The following is a 19,337-nucleotide window of genomic DNA, read 5'->3' as shown; positions in this document are numbered from 1 at the left end:
TGCTGCATCAGGGACCGGACTTCACATTTACAATACTCAACAACACATGCATTATGCTTAGAGTAACACACATTCAGGACAGCGCAGGAATATAGCAGAAAACAGAGGATACTGCAAATATCTTTGTGCTGCACACATTGTCACCTATCAGCAAAATGACACACAACTCCAGCAGTAGAGCTGACTCCTCCCACACACGTGACTGGTCACATGGGCCTGACATCATCAAAGGTCCTTCAGCCCTGCTCCTGTCAGTGATAGTGAGGCTTGGAACGCAGACAGGAAGTTTGTGAGCAGATAACATCCGGTGTGGAAGTGTCGGAAGCTGGAGCTGCAGTGAAACGTCTCCTCCATTCAGGGGATCCTAAATAGTGGGGGCTGCAGGTGAGAGTGTGCGGAGGGCCGCACCGACTGTGCAAAGTGTGAGTGATCAATGCTATTACATGAGTGTACACTATATACTACCTAGTGCATGCTATTACATTTATTATATGGATATAATATACGGTATGTATATATATATATATATATATATATATATATATATATATATATATATATATATATATATATATATATATATATATATATATATTATACACACATGCACTGGAGAGCAAAATTAGAGAACAACACGCAATTTCCTAAATGTTCAAGGAGTTGTCCGACATAAGCTCCAAATATGTTTAAGCTAATCTGTGCTGTATTGTCATATAAAACACCCCATTATTTTTTCTTGTTTTCTAACTTTTGTTCCTCTTGAATTATTCCTTTACTCTCTGCAGCTCTTTGTTTAGCTTCAGCTCCAGCAAACATGATAACTTCCGTATTCGTGGTTGCCAAAAAGCATAGTCAGAGCTGGCACCGCCCGGCCTGTGACACACAGAGATGTTACATGTTCCTCACCCCTTATAAATAAATGAATACTGTGTAAGGTAGACTATAGCATCTAATGTGAGTCTATAGTGGATACATACGCCATGTATTGTGTGTGTATGTATATATATAATTAGCTGTACTACCCGGGTTAATAACTGCTGTTAACAAAATAGAATGTATTAACAAAAATGTATTCTGCACACAAAAACCACAAAACAAATAGAAATGAAATTATTAAACTGTTGCCTATATTAAACAATCAGAGCTCATATTAATTAACTGTAGCAAAATAGAAGCTAAGCTGTGATTGGTTGCTATTGGCAGCCTGATAAATCTCCAGGCAACAGAAAGCCCTCCCCGTGACCGTATATATTAGCTCACATATAGACAGGTCATGTGACTGACAGCTACCGTATTTCCTATGTAGTACATTTGTTGTTCTTGTAGTTTGGCTGCTTATTAATCAGATTTTTATTTTTGAAGGATAATACTAGACTTGTGTGTGTTTAGGGCGATGTGGCGAGGTTGGTGTATGTGTAGTGAGATGTGTGCTGAGGGTGTTATATGTGTTCAAGCACGTGGTAGTGTGTGGCGCATTGTGTGTGTTCATATCCCCGAGTGTGGTGAGTATCCCATGTCGGGGCCCCACCTTAGCAACTGTACGGTATATACTCTTTGGGGCCATCACTCTCATTCTTTAAGTCCCCCTTGTTCACATCTGGCAGCTGTCAATTTGCCCCCAACACTTTTCGTTTCACTTTTTCCCCATTATGTAGATAGGGGCAAAATTGATTGGTAAATTGGAACGCGCGGGGTTAAAATTTCGCCTCACAACATAGCACCCGGCGCTGCCCGGGATAGTAACTGTCTCTCTGTTTCTCTCCCATTCTCTGTCTGTCTCCACCTCTGTATATATCTCTCTGTCTCTATCTCTTTCCCTGTCTGTCTATCTATCACTTTCTCTGTCTGTCTATCTATCTCTGTCTCTTTCCCTATCTGTCTCTTTCCCTCTCTTTCCCTGTCTATCTATCTCTGTCTCTTTCCCTGTGTCTGTCTCTTTCCCTGTGTCTGTCTCTTTCCCTGTGTCTGTCTCTTTCCCTGCCAGTCTGTCTCTTTGTCTGTCTCTTACCCTTTCTGTGTCTGTCTCTTACCCTTTCTGTGTCTGTCTCTTACCCTTTCTGTGTCTGCCTCTTTCCCTGTCTGTGTCTGCCTCTTTCCCTGTCTGTGTCTGCCTCTTTCTCTTTCCCTGTCTGTCTCTTTCCCTGGCTGCATTGTGACACGCCAACATTCCATATAAGGGCGTGGCTGCGCATTCTTCTGAAGTTCTGGCTGCACTGTGGCTCCCAGCTCCATTCGCTTTAATGTGCTAAATTTTCTGGCTGTAGCTGCGACGGTGCAGATGCCAATCCCGGACATACACACATACATACAGGGCGGCATGGTGGCTCAGTGGTAGCACTGCAGTCTTGCAGCGCTGGGGTCCTGGGTTCAAATCCCACCAAAGACAACATCTGCAAGGAGTTTGTATGTTCTCCCCATGTTTGCGTGGGTTTCCTCCGGGCACTCTGGTTTCCTCCCACACTCCAAAGACATACAGATACGGAATTTAGATTGTGAGCCCCAATGGGGACAGCATTGCTGATGTATGTAAAGCGCTGCGGAATTAATAGCGCTATATAAAAAAAAATAAAGACACACACACACACACACACACACACACTCACAGTACAGACCAGAAGTTTGGACACACCTCATTCAAAGAGTTTTCTTTATTTTCATGACTCTGAAAATTGTAGACTCACATTGAAGGCATCAAAACTATGAATTAAAACGTGGAATGATATACTTAACAAAAAAGTGTGAAACAACTGAAAATATGTCTTATATTCTAGGTTCTTCAAAGTAGCCACCTTTTGCTTTGATTACTACTTTGCACACTCTTGGCATTCTCTTGATGAGCTTCAAAAGGTAGTCACCGGAAATGGTTTTCCAACAGTCTTGAAGGAGTTCCCAGAGATGCTTAGCACTTGTTGGCCCTTTTGCCTTCCCTCTGCAGTCCAGCTCACCCCAAAGCATCTCGATTGGGTTCAGATCTGGTGACTGTGGAGGCCAGATCATCTGGCGTAGCACCCCATCACTCTCCTTCTTAGTCAAATAGCCCTTACACAGCCTGGAGGTGTGTTTGGGGTCATTGTCCTGTTGAAGATGCTGTGGTAGGCATGCTGGTTCTGTATGCCTTCAATTTTGAATAAATCCCCAACAGTGTCACCAGCAAAGCACCATCACACCTCCTCCTCCATGCTTCACGGTGGGAACCAGGCATGTAGAGTCCATCCGTTTACCTTTTCTACAAAGACTCGGTGGTTGGATCCAAAGATCTCAAATTTGGACTCCTCAGACCAAAGCACAGATTTCCACTGGTCTAATGTCCATTCCTTGTGTTCTTTATCCCAAACAAGTCTCTTCTGCTTGTTGCCTGTCCTTAGCAGTGGTTTCCTAGCAGCTATTTTACCATGAAGGCCTGATGCACAAAGTCTCCTCTTAACAGTTGTTCTAGAGATGAGAAGCTGTGTCCAAACCTTTGGTCTGTACTAATATATATTATATATATATATACAGTGCCTACAACTAGTCTTCAACCCCCTGCAGATTTAGCAGGTTTGATAAGATGCAAAAAAGTTAGAGCCTGCAAACTTCAAACAAGAGCAGGATTTATTAACAGATGCATACATCTTACAAACCAACAAGTTATGTTGCTCAGTTAAATTTTAATAAATTTTCAACATCAAAGTGTGGGTCAATTATTATTCAACCCCTAGGTTTAATATTTTGTGGAATAACCCTTGTTTGCAATTACAGCTAATAATCGTCTTTTATAAGACCTGGAGTTATCTTGGCCCACTCCTCCATGCAGATCTTCTCCAAGTTATCTAGGTTCTTTGGGTGTCTCATGTGGACTTTAATCTTGAGCTCCTTCCACAAGTGTTCAATTGGGTTAAGGTCAGGAGACTGACTAGGCCACTGCAACACCTTGATTTTTTCCCTCTTGAACCAGGCCTTGGTTTTCTTGGCTGTGTGCTTTGGGTCGTTGTCTTGTTGGAAGATGAAATGACGACCCATCTTAAGATCCTTGATGGCGGAGCGGAGGTTCTTGGCCAAAATCTCCAGGTAGGCTGTGCTATCCATCTTCCCATGGATGCGGACCAGATGGCCAGGCCCCTTCGCTGAGAAACAGCCCCACAGCATGATGCTGCCACCACCATGCTTGACTGTAGGGATGGTATTCTTGGGGTCGTATACAGTGCGATCCAGTCTCCAAACGTCACGATCATGAGCAAACTGTAGACGAGCCTTGACATGATGCTTTGAAAGTAAAGGTACCTTACGGGCTCGTCTGGAACGGAGACCATTGCGGTGGAGTACGTTACTTATGGTATTGACTGAAACCAATGTCCCCACTGCCATGAGATCTTCCCGGAGCTCCTTCCTTGTTGTCCTTTGGTTAGCCTTGACTCTTCGGACAAGCCTGGCCTCGGCACAGGTGGAAACTTTCAAAGGCTTTCAAGGCCGTGGAAGGCTAACAGTAGTTCCATAAGCCTTCCACTTCCGGATGATGCTCCCAACAGTGGAGACAGGTAGGCCCAACTCCTTGGAAAGGGTTTTGTACCCCTTGCCAGCCTTGTGACCCTCCACGATCTTGTCTCTGATGGCCTTGGAATGCTCCTTTGTCTTTCCCATGTTGACCAAGTATGAGTGCTGTTCACAAGTTTGGGGAGGGTCTTAATTAGTCAGAAAAGGTTGGAAAAAGAGATAATTAATCCAAACATGTGAAGCTCATTGTACTTTGTGCCTGAAATACTTCTTAATACTTTAGGGGAACCAAACAGAATTCTTGTGGTTTGAGGGGTTGAATAATAAATGACCCGCTGAATAAACTTTTCCCAATTTAAAAAAAAAAGAAATAACATTCTTTTTTGCTGCAGTGCATTGCACACTTCCAGGCTGATCTACAGTCCAAATGTCACAATGCCAAGTTATTCCGAATGTGTAAACCTGCTAAATCTGCAGGGGGTTGAATACTACTTGTAGGCACTGTATGCATATGTATGTATATATATATATATATAATATACACACACAGTATATTTGCACATAGCTTGTCCAGGCTTATCCCTCTATGTGTCACTATATGAATTGACACATTGGGTCAGATGTGGAATGTGCAGATTGCATACGAGTGGTCACATGACCATTCATTGTGACTGTTGACAACTCAGTGTCTGCTGCATGTGATGTGAGGATTCACTTATCTGCACTGTGAAGCGCCATGCAATAAATAGTGTGATGATAATAATAATAATCTGCAATAAAATATAGTTACTGCAGATTTTTGTTAAAAACTTTGACCACTATTTTTTTCCTTAGGCTACATGATATTTTGGTCACGCTGTCTAACATGGCAGCATGCCTATGTCACTACTAGCATGATGCAGGTCGGTGAGGTGGCTTTCATTTCTGCACTGGTAATAGCCCATCCCTCACAGCATCACTCTTTCAATGGCATCTGCATTCTGGATGCACATACCGTTGAAAACAAGGAGTCATAAATCCATGAACTCCCTATTCCATCTTTCACCCTGTGTATCTGAGCTCTGAGACTCAGCACTGTGTGCATGATGTCACTATATCGCACCCTCTGTACTGAGCTTCAGAACGCACACTGCAGACAATGGAGCAGCAGGGAAATGAGAAAAAGTGAGTAAATTATTATTTGTCAAATTTTATACATAAATGGGGAGAAATATGTGTTCACATAGTATTGGGCAGAGCTGGCGTCACCCCACTGGCGCACTTGGGCAAATGCCAGGGTCCTGTACAAACTGGGGCCAACTCGCTGTTGGGGACACTGTCAGCTTATTTGCTCAGCGGTGTCCCCAGCTCTTTATGATGTATGGTACCCGCCGCCCTGGTAGCTGTCTCCCCCCTCCCCCGTGCGCTCTCCTCTCGTGTGCTGTCTCATCAGTATGTGCTGAGTGCAGCGTTCTGAGCTCCTGGCTTCTAAATACTAAGAAGCCGAGTGCCTACCTATCCCCGCTGGATGCCGCATCCTCGCCACCTCTGCGTTGCCGGCAGGACTGTGATGAGATGCAGAGTGATGACCTCATCACGCTGGGCTGCTGGATGACATGTGGCCTCCCTACTCTGCTCCACTCCCTTGCTTCTGGCCACATGGCTAATTTGCATGCAATTCCCTAGAAGGGCTTTGTATGCACAGTAGTCATATGTAGTGCCTCAAGTGACACTGCCGGGCCCCTCTGCTGCGGCTGTGACTAGGGCTCGGTGAAGACGGTGGCCCAGCTGGGGCTTAATAATGCTAAGTAATTTTCCAGGGCACGGCAAGGCCCCCCCCTATTCACCGGGCCCGATATACAAGTCACAGTTGTAATGACCTGATGGCGGCCCTGAGCACTCAGATCATATTTCAGAGACGTCTCCAGCAGCTTTTACTATAGTGGTCCCTTTAAGGCCCAGTGCCCACGCTGTGTAGTTTTAACAAGTATTTTCAGAGATCTGCAGCAAAATCTGCATGTCCATTGTGAAGCCAGCAAAGTCTATGGGAATTGAGAAGTGCTGTGCTCACGTTGCTTATTTTTCCCTTGCGTATTTCGTGCAGATTTGGTGCAGAAAAAAAAAATCTGCACCAATGCCCTGGCATTAGTGATGTCATGGCGTCTATCAGATAACCATTAACCCAGTCAATAATAAAAAAAAAAATGATTTGAAAAAAACCCCACTCCCCAACACATTCCCTCTTTCACCAATCTATTAGAAAGAACAATCAAATCCGGGTCCCGCATAATCCAATAAGGGGGTCTCACAATGATCCATAGTCACTGTCCCAGTCAATGAAGAACAGAATGTTCCCCATTGGCTGGGAGAGCAGTGCAGTGACCTGAGCTAACATCAATAAGTCAGCCCAGTTTACTGCAGGGGATGGCGAGCACTGACTTCAGAAGGTTAGCTAGATGCATTACCTGCAGTGATGAAGTCCTGCACTCCTGACGTCAGCACTTGGCACTGAGTTCAATGACCGCTGCGTCCACAAACCAAGTATCGCGAGCTGCCCGTGACGTCACCGCTAGTCACAGTCTTGAGCCGCCCGCGAGAGGTGATCTGAGAACGCTGCGGGCATAAAAGTCAGTGACAAGCGCTGACGTCAGGAGTGCAGGACTTCATCACAGCAGGAAATGAACTTTACTAACCTCCTGACAGCAACGCTCATCATCCCCGCAGCTGCTCGCACACTGCAGTGCGGGCAGCCGGTTGACACGCTGTAGTGCGGGCAGACGCGGGTCTGACGCCGAAGCGGGACACAGACTGCAGGGGCACCCGACGGAAGTCACACAGAAGTGCTTCCGTGTGGTTTTCAGGGGTTTTGCAAACCCACTGACTTGTATTGAGTCACGGTCCGTTATTACAGAACATAATAAGACCTGTTTCATAATAACGGAACTGACATACGGCATCCGATCTGTTTATTTTATAGGAACTGATGCACACGGAAGTGCTTCAGTGTGCTATCTGATCTAACACAAAAGACATTGAAAAGATGGTCCTGTCAGTATGTCCACAAAAAAAACAGGAACTGACCAGGACAGACAGAACAGTTGTCTGAATGAGCCCTTAACCCCAAAAATACGTTTGAAGTTACACCTATGAAAGAAAAAAAGAGAAGAGGGCGCTCCTGTGTGTAAGAGTAAACTTTATGCGGTGAATAATGAAACAATTGCACTCACCTATGAGTGTTGTACTGCAGGTACAACACTGTCTGTTAGCGCTGACAGAGAGATCCAGGTTACCCCGTAGCTGGCTGACACGGATCCTGCTGGGGATGATCACACAGCAGCCTTTGATTTCACCGCTACTGGTGCTCGGAGCTCATGCAATCCTCCTGTTCGGGTCGGCGTCTCACCGTACTCCTGGATCAGGTAGGAGGAATTCCGTTCCCACCAGTAACAGAGCCAGGCTAATCTGATGTTTAAGTCAACGTAATTAGATCTAACGGCACCCCATGGACTCCCAAAGGAGAGATAAGGTATTCAAAGAAGAAGAAAAAAAGCCATGGTATAAAGGGCGCTGCTCACAAGGGAGATAGGAGATCTAATAATGAAGATTTATTTGAGCTACAACGGGTTTCAGGGATACAATAATACAATAATTTCCCCCTTCCTCAACACTGCAGCTGGAATTGCTCACCAGTTCAGTGAGGGTAAGGATCTGTCTCATTATACAGTGTCACAACGTTTAAGAGCATTTAGACTGAAAGCCCACTCTGCAGTGACCAATCCTCTCATTAGCAGAAAGAATCAAAAGGCTAGACTCACCTTTGGTAAGGAACATGTTGTGTGGACAGAGGAGTGGTCCACAGTTCATTTTAGTCATGAAAGCAAGTTTAATTTATTTGGGTCTTATGGGAAACATGTTCATTAACAAACTTGGGAAAGATTGAATCCAAAGTGTGTTAAGAAGTCAGTGATATGTGGTCGAGAAGTGTCATGGTTTGGGGAATGTTTTCTGCAGCAGGAGTTGGACCTCTCATACAACTACATGGCAGAGTGAATGTAAGTGTGTATCAGAATTTTCTTCAACAACACGTGGTTCCTTACTTGCATTCATCACTCAATCAGCTAGCAATTTTAATGCAGGACAATGCCCCCTGTTACACAGAAATACGGGTAAAACAGTGTAATGTTGCCACCAGGGGGAGCCAGAGCTCTGCAGCAGACGACACTACACAGAGCAATGAGAACCAGGAAGGAATTGCACAGCGTTCTCATGCACTGCCTAATCAGCACAGCTGAGAGGCAGAACTGCAGGGTATGTGAGGAATAGTGAGACAGGCTGGGTCAAACACCGTACGGGCAGAAGCAGGACCGGAGGAGCGAGCAGAAGCGAAGTCAAAGTCAGGCTAAGGTCAGTACCGGAGGAAGCAACCGAGTGGGGAAATAGGAGGGGGGACACAGGACAGGAGGCACGACCAGGGGACAGAACACAGACAAGGGCACGGGGGCACAGGAACAGACAGATCAGGATATCACTCACAGGACCAGCAATCACAGGAAAAGCAGAGCTAAGCTTATAGCCGGCGCTGGTTCACTGGAAGTGTCAGCTTTTAAGGCATCCAGGGGCCGGAAGTGAGGCCCGAGAAAAGGCTCCGCCCCCTAGCCATGTGTATAGGGAGGCGAATCATGACAAACAGTTCCTTGAAACACAAAACATTGAAACAATGAAATGGCAGCCCAGATTCTTGATCTAAACCCAATGGAAAACCTCTGGAAAATCTTTGGTGACAGTTTTGGCCAAAAAACCCACAACAGTCAAAAAACTGTGGAAGAGACTGGAAGAAGAATGGACCAAAATCACACCAGAGCAGTATGAGAGACTAGTGATGTCCTGTGGCCGCAGATGTGCTGAAGTCATTCAAAGCAAAGGCCTGTACACTTCCTACTGATTGGTGACTGTTACCTTCAGAAAATTTACTTACAATCTTTCTCTATGCTACAGTCATTGCTGTGCTCTAATTATGATCACGTTTTGGGCAAAATAAAGGTTTTATGGTGATAAACTTTGGATCTTTGGTAATACACTGTTCTATACCCCTTAAAAAACCTTCAAATTTTGATCAATGTAGATTACATTATTTCTGAAAAAAAATCTAGTGATCATGCATTGTTTTCTAATTTTTATCTGAAGTGTATTTACACATTGTGTGTGGGTGTGTGTGTGTGTGTGTGTATATATATATATATACAACGGAGTTAGTATTTTTATCTCACACGGAACGAGATAGAGGAAAAAAAGTGAATTACAAAGTTGTAGGGCATCATCAATTCATTACGAATCGACACCTTGCATACAGAAATGCTATGATATGAAACCCATGACCCCCGTCAAAACATTGAATGCTGGTCACGCATATGGCGCTCATTTAATTTTGATGCTCATAGTGGCCCCCGTCAGCTGCAATGCACATCTGGATTCTGGACAGCATATTGTATCTTGCTGCACGTTGTGTAATATGGAAGGTGACATATTTGCACAAGCATCTGTGATACGTCGTCGTAGGTCCTGCAATGTTGGTGGAGGGGTCGCATACACCTGCTGTTTGATGTGACCTCACAGAAAGAAATCCAAGGGGGTCAGGTCAGGTGAGCGTGGAGGCCACTCCACGCAGCCACCATACCCAATGACTTGTAGGAAGGTCTCCATGAGGTATCGCTTCACGTCTGCAGCCTTGTGAGTTTTACACATTCTAATCATAGCATTTCTGTATGCAAGGTGTCGATTCGTATTGAATTGATGATGCCCTACAACTTTGTAATTCACTTTTTTTCTCTCTCGTTCTGTGTGAAATAAAAATGCTAACTCCGTTGTTTTCCACCAGGTGGCGCTATAGGTGGTTTCATTGCATAGCGCATGGCTACTTTACTATACCTAGACACCACTTCTATGCCTATAGCTGCCGCCGTTCGTATATATATACACATATATATATGTGTGTGTGTGTGTGTGTGTATATATATATTTGTGAGTGTGTGTGTGTGTATATATATATATATATATATATATATATATATATATAATATATATAATATATATAATATATATTTGAATCTGCCAAAAATGGTTTTCAATTTGAATTTTCTTAATATCGCAAGATGAAAATCGGACTTTCTATAAAATTGTAGATCAGCCATTACCGACATATGGTGTACATGTACGTCACATGCTGACTTGTTATGCGGGATGACGGTTAGAGACAAAACTAATAGAAGCTCTAACATCTCCCGAGGTCCTCTGAGCAGATGGTAAACCCACAGATGGACAAGCGGACGGAAGGCACAGCTTCAGAGAAAATAAGAAACACAATCGGCGGTGTTTGCTGCACACACACCGAAAATAGCCCCTCTCTTGTTAACTGCACAGAGAGTCCTGAGGGTAACTGTCCGTGCATGAACAGGGCACACCAGGAGACGCAGCCAGTTAACACCACTGAGCCGCCACTGAGGTGCTGGAGCGGAGGAGGAGAAGCAGAGAAACTGACCCTCACTGTACCTCACCACGTGATCTTGGCTTGACGAGTACCGCCGCCTTACCCTGCCTACCGCTTCCACACTCTATTGGCGCTAATGCTACTGAATGGCTGTACAGCTCTGAACCACTTCACAGAGCATATGTGACGCATGCGCAGACATGTAAGTCGTGCAGGATCTTGAAGCTAAGCCCTGCACCAAGCCAAGCAACAGATGGCAATGGTGCCAGCAGCGGCCAACCAGGGACCAATCAGAAACCGCCGCGTCACTGATGGCATCATGCGCAGAACCGCAAATCCCGCACTTAGAGCCAGGAGAGGCAGCAGGAACCAACGTATGCGTGGTAGGGATAAACAGGGACTTAAGGCCCCGTTACACGCAACGACGTATCTAACGATCTATTGCCGGGGTCACGGATTCTGTGACGCACATCCGGCATCGTTAGCGACGTCGTTGTGTGTGACAGCAAGGGACGACAGTTAACGATGGAAAATACTCACCTTATCGTCCATCGTTGACACGTCGTTCCTTTTCAAAAATTCGTTGATTGTTGAGCTCGTAGGTTGTCCGTCATTCCCGAGGCAGCACACATCGCTACGTGTGACACCTCGGGAACGACGAACTACAGCTTACCTGCGGCCGCCGGCAATGCGGAAGGAAGGAGGTGGGCGGGATGTTACGTCCCGCTCATCTCCGCCCCTACGCTTCTATTGGGTGGCCGCTTAGTGACACCACTGTGACGCCGCACGAACCGCCCCCTTAGGAGGCGGTTCGCCGGGAACAGCAACGTCGCTAGGCAGGTAAGTCTGTGTGACAAGTCCTAACGCTATTGTGCGACACGGGCAGCGATTTGCCATACAAAGACCCTGGACACCTGACATTTAGCAGCCAAGCGCCTGGAGCGGCGGACAGGTAGCGCAGCAGTGCCTGCAGGCACCGCAGCAGGGGATAAAGATGGGGCAGGAGCAGTTCAGGACTCGTGATCACCCCGAACCGTGACACGACTCCCTCACATTTACGAAATGCTGCTGTCAGATTGACTTTTATATTTTTATGCAATGGGCACACAGAATGATGTGTATACTGTGGACGTCACTGTCAGAGATTGACAGCAGCCTTTAACAAGTTAACATTTCCATCTCTGGCTGTTAGAGGATTCAGCCACAGAGGGTGGGCAAGGGAAATAGTGAACCTGCATGAGAACTAAGGAGCGGACCAGTCGCGCGGACACTCAGTAAGTATAATTCTCCCGTTTTGCAGCCCCTTAGCCATTACTAACATCATTTTACAGTGTACAAGTTTGGACCTCCATAGAATTATATGGGGTTCGGCATTCAATGATGCCAAACAGCACAGTGACTACTTTTCACACTTTATAAATAGGCAGACTGACTGATTACAAGTTTTTAAACACCTGTTCTGCTAATTGAAGGACACACCTAAGTTTAACATGTCGTAATGGTGCAATTAGTTTTAATCTAGGGCAGCATGGTGGCTCAATGGTTAGCACTCCAGTCTTGCAGCGCAGGGGTCCTTGGTTTAAATCCCACCAAGGACAAGATCTGTAAGGAGTTTGTATATTCTACCCATGTTTGGTGGATTTCCTCCCTCACTTCAAAGACATTCTGATGGGGTATTTAGATTGTGAGCCCCAATGTAGACAGTGCTGCCATTGTATGTAAAGCGCTGTGAAATTAATGGCGCTATATAAGTGAATAAATATTATCTTTTCTAAGGGTATCATGAACAAATAGGGAAAATGCCAGCAATCGCAAAATTGTAAAATATCGTATCTCTTGGTCAAAACTAAGAGATATGATACCTCGAAACGCGTAGACCTGGTGTCCCTTCTGTCTATATGTATTTTACTTCCCTTTTTAATTTTAACGCGTTCTAAATATAAATGTGATCTTTTGTCATACTATTTAACAGTTGCTGGCATTTTCCCTTTTTGTTCATGTTACTCTGTCCCACAGGAACCGACCTAAGATTGCTGTGTACCGCTTCTCAACATTCAGGGTAAGAGCGAGAAGAGTATTCCAGCAAGGGAAAAAGTGTCCAAAAAAAAAAATAAAATTATTAAAACATGTCTTTATTAATTAGCTTAAAAAAGTAATAGAAAAACTAGCATAAGAATATGAGACAAACAGGGGGAGGGGACTACGCATTTCGTTAAGTAAACTTCATCATGGTCTGAAGTTTCCTCCCACGCGTAATCCCCTCCCCCGTTTGTCTCATATTCTTTTGCTGGTTTTGCTATTACTTTTTTAAGCTAATTAATAAAGACATGTTTTAATATTTTGTTGTTTTGGTTTTTTTTTGGACACTTTTTACCTTGCTGGAATACCCTTCTCTCTCCTTCCTTGGATTACATTGTGGTGGGCTGCTCCATGCGAGGAATAAAGGCTGCTTTACACGCTGTGACATCGCTAGCAATTGCTAGCGATGTTGCGTGCAATAGCACCCGCCCCTGTCGTTGTAACGATATGTGGTGATCGCTGCCGTAGCGAACATTATCGCTACTGCAGCGTCACATGCACATACCTCTGCAGCGACGTCTCTGTGACCGGCGAACCGCCTCCTTTCTAAGGGGGTGGTTCGTTCAGCGTCACAGCGACATCACAGCAGCGTCACTGAACCGCCGCCCAATAGAAAAGGAGGGGAGGAGATGAGCGGCCGGAACATGCCGCCCACCTCCTTCGTTCCTCTTCCGGTGGACGCAGGTAAGGAGATGTTTGTCGTTCCTGCAGTGTCACACATAGCGATGTGTGCTGCCGCAGGAACGGCAAACAACATCGTTACTGCAGCAGCAACAATAATTGGGAATAGGGGGTGATGTCACCGATGAGCGATTTTGAACGTTTTTGCGACAATTCAAAATCCCTCATAGGTGTCACACACAACGACATTGCTAAAGCGGCCGGATGTGCGTCACAAAATCCGTGACCCCAACGAGATCGCTTTAGCGAGCTCGTAGCGTGTAAAGCCACCTTTAGTGATCCAAAACTGGCACCGCAACCTGGACAACTTTGTGAACGGTGAGCTGGCACTTTTTCGTTTTTCTTGTATGCTTCTCAACTTTGACGCATTTTCCTACCCTGTGAGGTGATGTTTTTTCATTTCTAAGGGTACCATAATTTTGTCCAGGCCATTTTCATTAGTTTGCTTTTATTTTCTTCCTGTTAAACCACAACTCAAAAGAAATGTCTCATTTTCTTTATTTGATATTCAATACATTTAAATTGAAAATTACTTTGTTGTTTTGCTGACCATTGTTGGCTATTTTTACTTTAAGGCTGGGGCCACACGGGGACTACTGCGATCCCCTTGCATGACACTCGGCTCGCGCTGGCAGTACAGCAGAGCCGAGTGTCATGCGTGTGTCCTTGCAACTGAGGTCCGTTCGTGCGAGCAGACCTCAGCTGCAAGGGGGCGGGCCGGCTCTCAGGAGGGGAGGGAGGGATTTCTCTCCCTCTCTCCTGCATAGACGGCTATTGCCATTCTCGCACTGCACTAGCAGTACACCGATGTACCGCGAGTGCAGTGCGATTTTTCTCTCGCCCCATTCACTTGAATGGGTGCGAGAGAAAGAGACTCAGCTTACAATCGCAGCATGCTGCGATTGTTTTCTCAGTCCGATTAGGGCTGAGAAAATAATCGCTCATGTGTGCTGACACACAGGCTAGAATTGGTCCGAGGGGAATGCGATGTTTTATCGCACTCCACTCGCACTGTTTTTCTCGCCGTGTGGCTTAGGCCTTACAGAACAAAAATTCTGTCCATGTGGGTAATGCACATTATTAAATATTTATACAAAGTGTGCAGAATTATTAGGCAAATGAGTATTTTGATCACATCATTTTTATACATGTTGTCCTACTTCAAGCTGTATAGGCTTGAGAGCCAACTACCAATTAAGTAAATCCGGTGATGTGCATCTCTGTAATGAGGAGGGGTGTGATGTAATGACATCAACACCCTATATAAGGTATGCTTAATTATTAGGCAACTTGCTTTCCTTTGGCAAAATAGGTCAGAAGAGATATTTGATGGGCTCTGAAAAGTCCAGAATTGAGAGATGTCTTGCAGAGGGATGCAGCAGGCTTGAAATTGCCAAACCTTTGAAGCGTGATCACCGAACAATCAAGCGTTTCATGGCAAATAGCCAACAGGGTCGCAAGTAGCGTGTTGGGCAAAAAAGGCGCAAAATAACTGCCCATGAATTGAGGAAAATCAAGCATGAAGCTGCCATTTGCCACCAATTTGGCCATACTCTAGTAACTTTGCAGCTCTGAAATATCAAAAAGCACAAGGTGTGCCATACACTGGGAAATGGCCAAGGTAAGGAAGGCTGAAAAACAACCATCTTTGAACAAGAAACATAAGATAAAACGTCAAGACTGGGCCAAGAAATATCTTAAGACTGATTTTTTTTTTTCAAAGGTTTTATGGACTGATGAAATGAGAGTGACTCTTGATGGGCCAGATGGATGGGCCAGAGGCTGGATCAGTAAAGGGCAGAGAGCTCCACTCCGACTCAGACGCCAGCAAGGTGGAGGTAGGGCACTGGTATGGGCTGGTATCATCAAAGATGAACTTGTGAGACCTTTTCGGGTTGAGGATGGAGTGAAGCTCAACTCCCAGACCTACTGCCAGTTTCTGGAAGACAACTTCTTCAAGCAGTGGTACAGGAAGAAGTCGGTATCGTTCAAGAAACACATGATTTTCATGCAGGACAATGCTCCATCACATGCATCCAACTACTCCACAGCATGGCTGGCCAGTAAAGGTCTACAAGATGAAAAAATTATGACATGGACCCCTTGGTCACCTGATCTGAACCCCATAGAGAACCTGTGGTCCCTCATAAAATGTGAGATCTACAGGGAGGGCAAACAGTACACCTTTCGGAACAGTGTCTGGAAGGCTGTGGTGGCTGCTACACGCAATGTTGATCGTAAACAGATCAAGCAACTGACAGAATCTATGGATGGTAGGCTGTTGAGTGTCATCAGAAAGAAAGGTGGCTATATTGGTCACTAATTTTTTGGGGTTTTGTTTTTGCGTGTCAGAAATGTTTATTTCTAAATTTTGTGCAGTTATATTGATTTACCTGGTGAAAATAAACAAGTGAGATGAGAATATATTTGGTTTTTATTAAGTTGCCTAATAATTCTGCACAGTAATAGTTACCTGCACAAACAGATATCCTCCTAAGACAGCCAAATCTAAAAAGCCAGTCCAACTTCCAAAAATATTAAGCTTTGATATTTATGAGTCTTTTGGGTTGATTGAGAAGATAGTTGTTGATCAATAATAAAAAAAAATCCTCTAAAATACAACTTGCCTAATAATTCTGCACACGGTGTATACTATAGCAAAATTAATAGACAACTGAGAATTTTAACCATATCATAATTTTTATGCAGATTTTCCAACTCCTAGTTTAATAAACTTGAATGCTTATTGTTTTTTTCAGGCAAAATGGGCCAAAAAAGAGATTTAACTGACTCTGAAAAGTCAAAAATTGCAACATGTCTTACAGAGGGATGCAACACTCTTGAAATTGCTAAGATATTGGAGCGTGATCACAGAACCATCAAATGTTTTGTTGCAAAAAGTCAACAGGGTCGCAAAAAACGTGTTGAGAAAAAAAGACGCACATTAACTGCCAAAGATTTGACAAGAATCGAAAGTGAAGCGGCCACCAACCCATCCTCCTCCAGTGCTGTCATATTCCAGAAATGTAACCTCCTCGGTGTGCCCAGAACTACGAGGTGTTCAGTGCTTAGAGACATGGCCAAGGTGAGGAAGGCTGAAGCCAAACCACCAATGAACAAGCAGGAGGAGGGGAAACCTCAAGATTTGACCAAGAAATATCTGAAGACAGAATTTTCAAATGTGTTATCTACCAAAGAGATGAGAGCGACTCTTGATGGACCAGATGGAGAGACCCATGAAACGATCAGTAGTGGCCAAAGACCTCCATTTCGACTCAAGACACCAGCAAGGTGGAGGTGGGGTACTGCTATGGACTGGTATCATTAAATGAGCTAGTTGGACCTTTTCAAGTTGAAGAAATATAGATATTATTATATATATCATAATAAAGTTCCATACCTGCTGGCAGTTTTTAGAAAACCCTTTTGTTCAAGCAGTGGTACAGGAAAAAGTCTGCATCTTTTAAGAAAACCATGACTTATATGCAGGACAATGCTCCATCACATGCATTAAAGTATTCTATTGCTTGACTAGCCAGGAAAAGCCTGTAGGGTATGTGCGCACGCTGCGGTTTATACCGCGGTTTTGCTGCAGAAAATGTTCATAACCTTGCTGCAATCATTCCCCAGCAAAACCTATGGTGAAAAAAAAATGCTGTGCGCACAGTGCGTTTTTTTCACCGACAGGTTTTGATGCGGAATTTCCACTGCGGAATTAATGTGCATGTCACTTCTTTTCCGCAGGTACCTGCGGTATTTTACCCCATTGACTGTAATGTAATCATGAAATCCCGCAGGGAATAACGCAGGTAGCATATTATGTGCGTTTCTTTGCGTTATCCTGCGTTATTCCCTGCGGTATTTTACCCCATTGACTGTAATGTAATCATGGAATAACGCAGGTAGCATATTATGTGCATTTCTTTGCGTTATCCTGCGTTATTCCCTGCGGTATTTTACCCCATTGACTGTAATGTAATCATGAAATCCCGCAGGGAATAACGCAGGTAGCATATTATGTGCGTTTCTTTGCGTTATCCTGCGTTATTCCCTGCGGTATTTTACCCCATTGACTGTAATGTAATCATGGAATAACGCAGGTAGCATATTATGTGCATTTCTTTGCGTTATCCTGCGTTATTCCCTGCGGTATTTTACCCCATTGACTGTAATGTAATCATGAAATCCCGCAGGGAATAACGCAGGTAGCATATTATGTGCATTTCTTTGCGTTATCCTGCGTTATTCCCTGCGGTATTTTACCCCATTGACTGTAATGTAATCATGAAATCCCGCAGGGAATAACGCAGGTAGCATATTATGTGCATTTCTTTGCGTTATCCTGCGTTATTCCCTGCGGTATTTTACCCCATTGACTGTAATGTAATCATGAAATCCCGCAGGGAATAACGCAGGTAGCATATTATGTGCGTTTCTTTGCGTTATCCTGCGTTATTCCCTGCGGTATTTTACCCCATTGACTGTAATGTAATCATGGAATAACGCAGGTAGCATATTATGTGCATTTCTTTGCGTTATCCTGCGTTATTCCCTGCGGTATTTTACCCCATTGACTGTAATGTAATCATGAAATCCCGCAGGGAATAACGCAGGTAGCATATTATGTGCGTTTCTTTGCGTTATCCTGCGTTATTCCCTGCGGTATTTTACCCCATTGACTGTAATGTAATCATGGAATAACGCAGGTAGCATATTATGTGCATTTCTTTGCGTTATCCTGCGTTATTCCCTGCGGTATTTTACCCCATTGACTGTAATGTAATCATGAAATCCCGCAGGGAATAACGCAGGTAGCATATTATGTGCATTTCTTTGCGTTATCCTGCGTTATTCCCTGCGGTATTTTACCCCATTGACTGTAATGTAATCATGAAATCCCGCAGGGAATAACGCAGGTAGCATATTATGTGCATTTCTTTGCGTTATCCTGCGTTATTCCCTGCGGTATTTTACCCCATTGACTGTAATGTAATCATGAAATCCCACAGGGAATGACGCAGGTAGCAAATTATGTGTTGTGTTTCATTGCGTTTTCCTGCGTTATTCCCGCGGTATTTTGCGATGTTCGGGACATAATGTTCATTACAACCCTGCGTTTTGCAAGGAAGTGATGTCATTAGGAGAGGAAGAGGAAATTGAGCAGAGAGTAAACACACACAGATCACACTCACACACAGACACATATATAATGCACAGACACATAGAAAACAGCAACATACATTCGGAGGGCTGGTATTTGGCCAGATACTGCTCCCCATATAAAGTCTATAGGGAGCAGAATCGGGCACACAGGGGTAGGGGCAAGCACTTCATACTTACCGATCACCGGGCAGCTGTCACACTACCGTGGCAGCTCTTTCATCTTCCCGAGCTGCCACCCATTAGGCTCATAACATATTCACGCCTTCCCTGCTCACCGTTGGCTGTGATTGGTTGCAGGAAGACAATTCCCTACGCTGAGTGACAGGTGTCTCACTGCAACCAATCACAGCTGCCGGTGGGCGGGTCTATATCGTGCAGTAAAATAAGTTTAAAAAAAAAAACAGTGTGTGGTCCCCCCAATTTTGATACCAGCCAAGATAAAGCCACATGGCTGAAGGCTGGTATTCTCAGGATGGGGAGC

The 19,337-nt window shown here is 44.6% G+C and overlaps 1 long non-coding RNA gene across 2 annotated transcripts; it reads left to right on the top strand.

Moving 5' to 3' along the window:
- Positions 1-285: 285 nt before the first annotated feature.
- On the top strand, positions 286-17,102 carry LOC142311235 (uncharacterized). 2 transcript variants are annotated; one of them, XR_012754251.1, is made up of 2 exons: positions 286-384; positions 16,453-17,102. It is a non-coding gene; the product is annotated as an uncharacterized LOC142311235 (long non-coding RNA). The 2 variants fall into 2 exon arrangements; XR_012754252.1 differs by having other exon boundaries at positions 286-422.
- Positions 17,103-19,337: the final 2,235 nt, after the last annotated feature.

This window comes from Anomaloglossus baeobatrachus, chromosome 5 (assembly GCF_048569485.1).
Source record: "Anomaloglossus baeobatrachus isolate aAnoBae1 chromosome 5, aAnoBae1.hap1, whole genome shotgun sequence".
Taxonomy (NCBI): domain Eukaryota; kingdom Metazoa; phylum Chordata; class Amphibia; order Anura; family Aromobatidae; genus Anomaloglossus; species Anomaloglossus baeobatrachus.
Note: the sequence above shows the minus strand (reverse complement) of the source record. Positions and strands in the feature narration are given on the sequence as shown.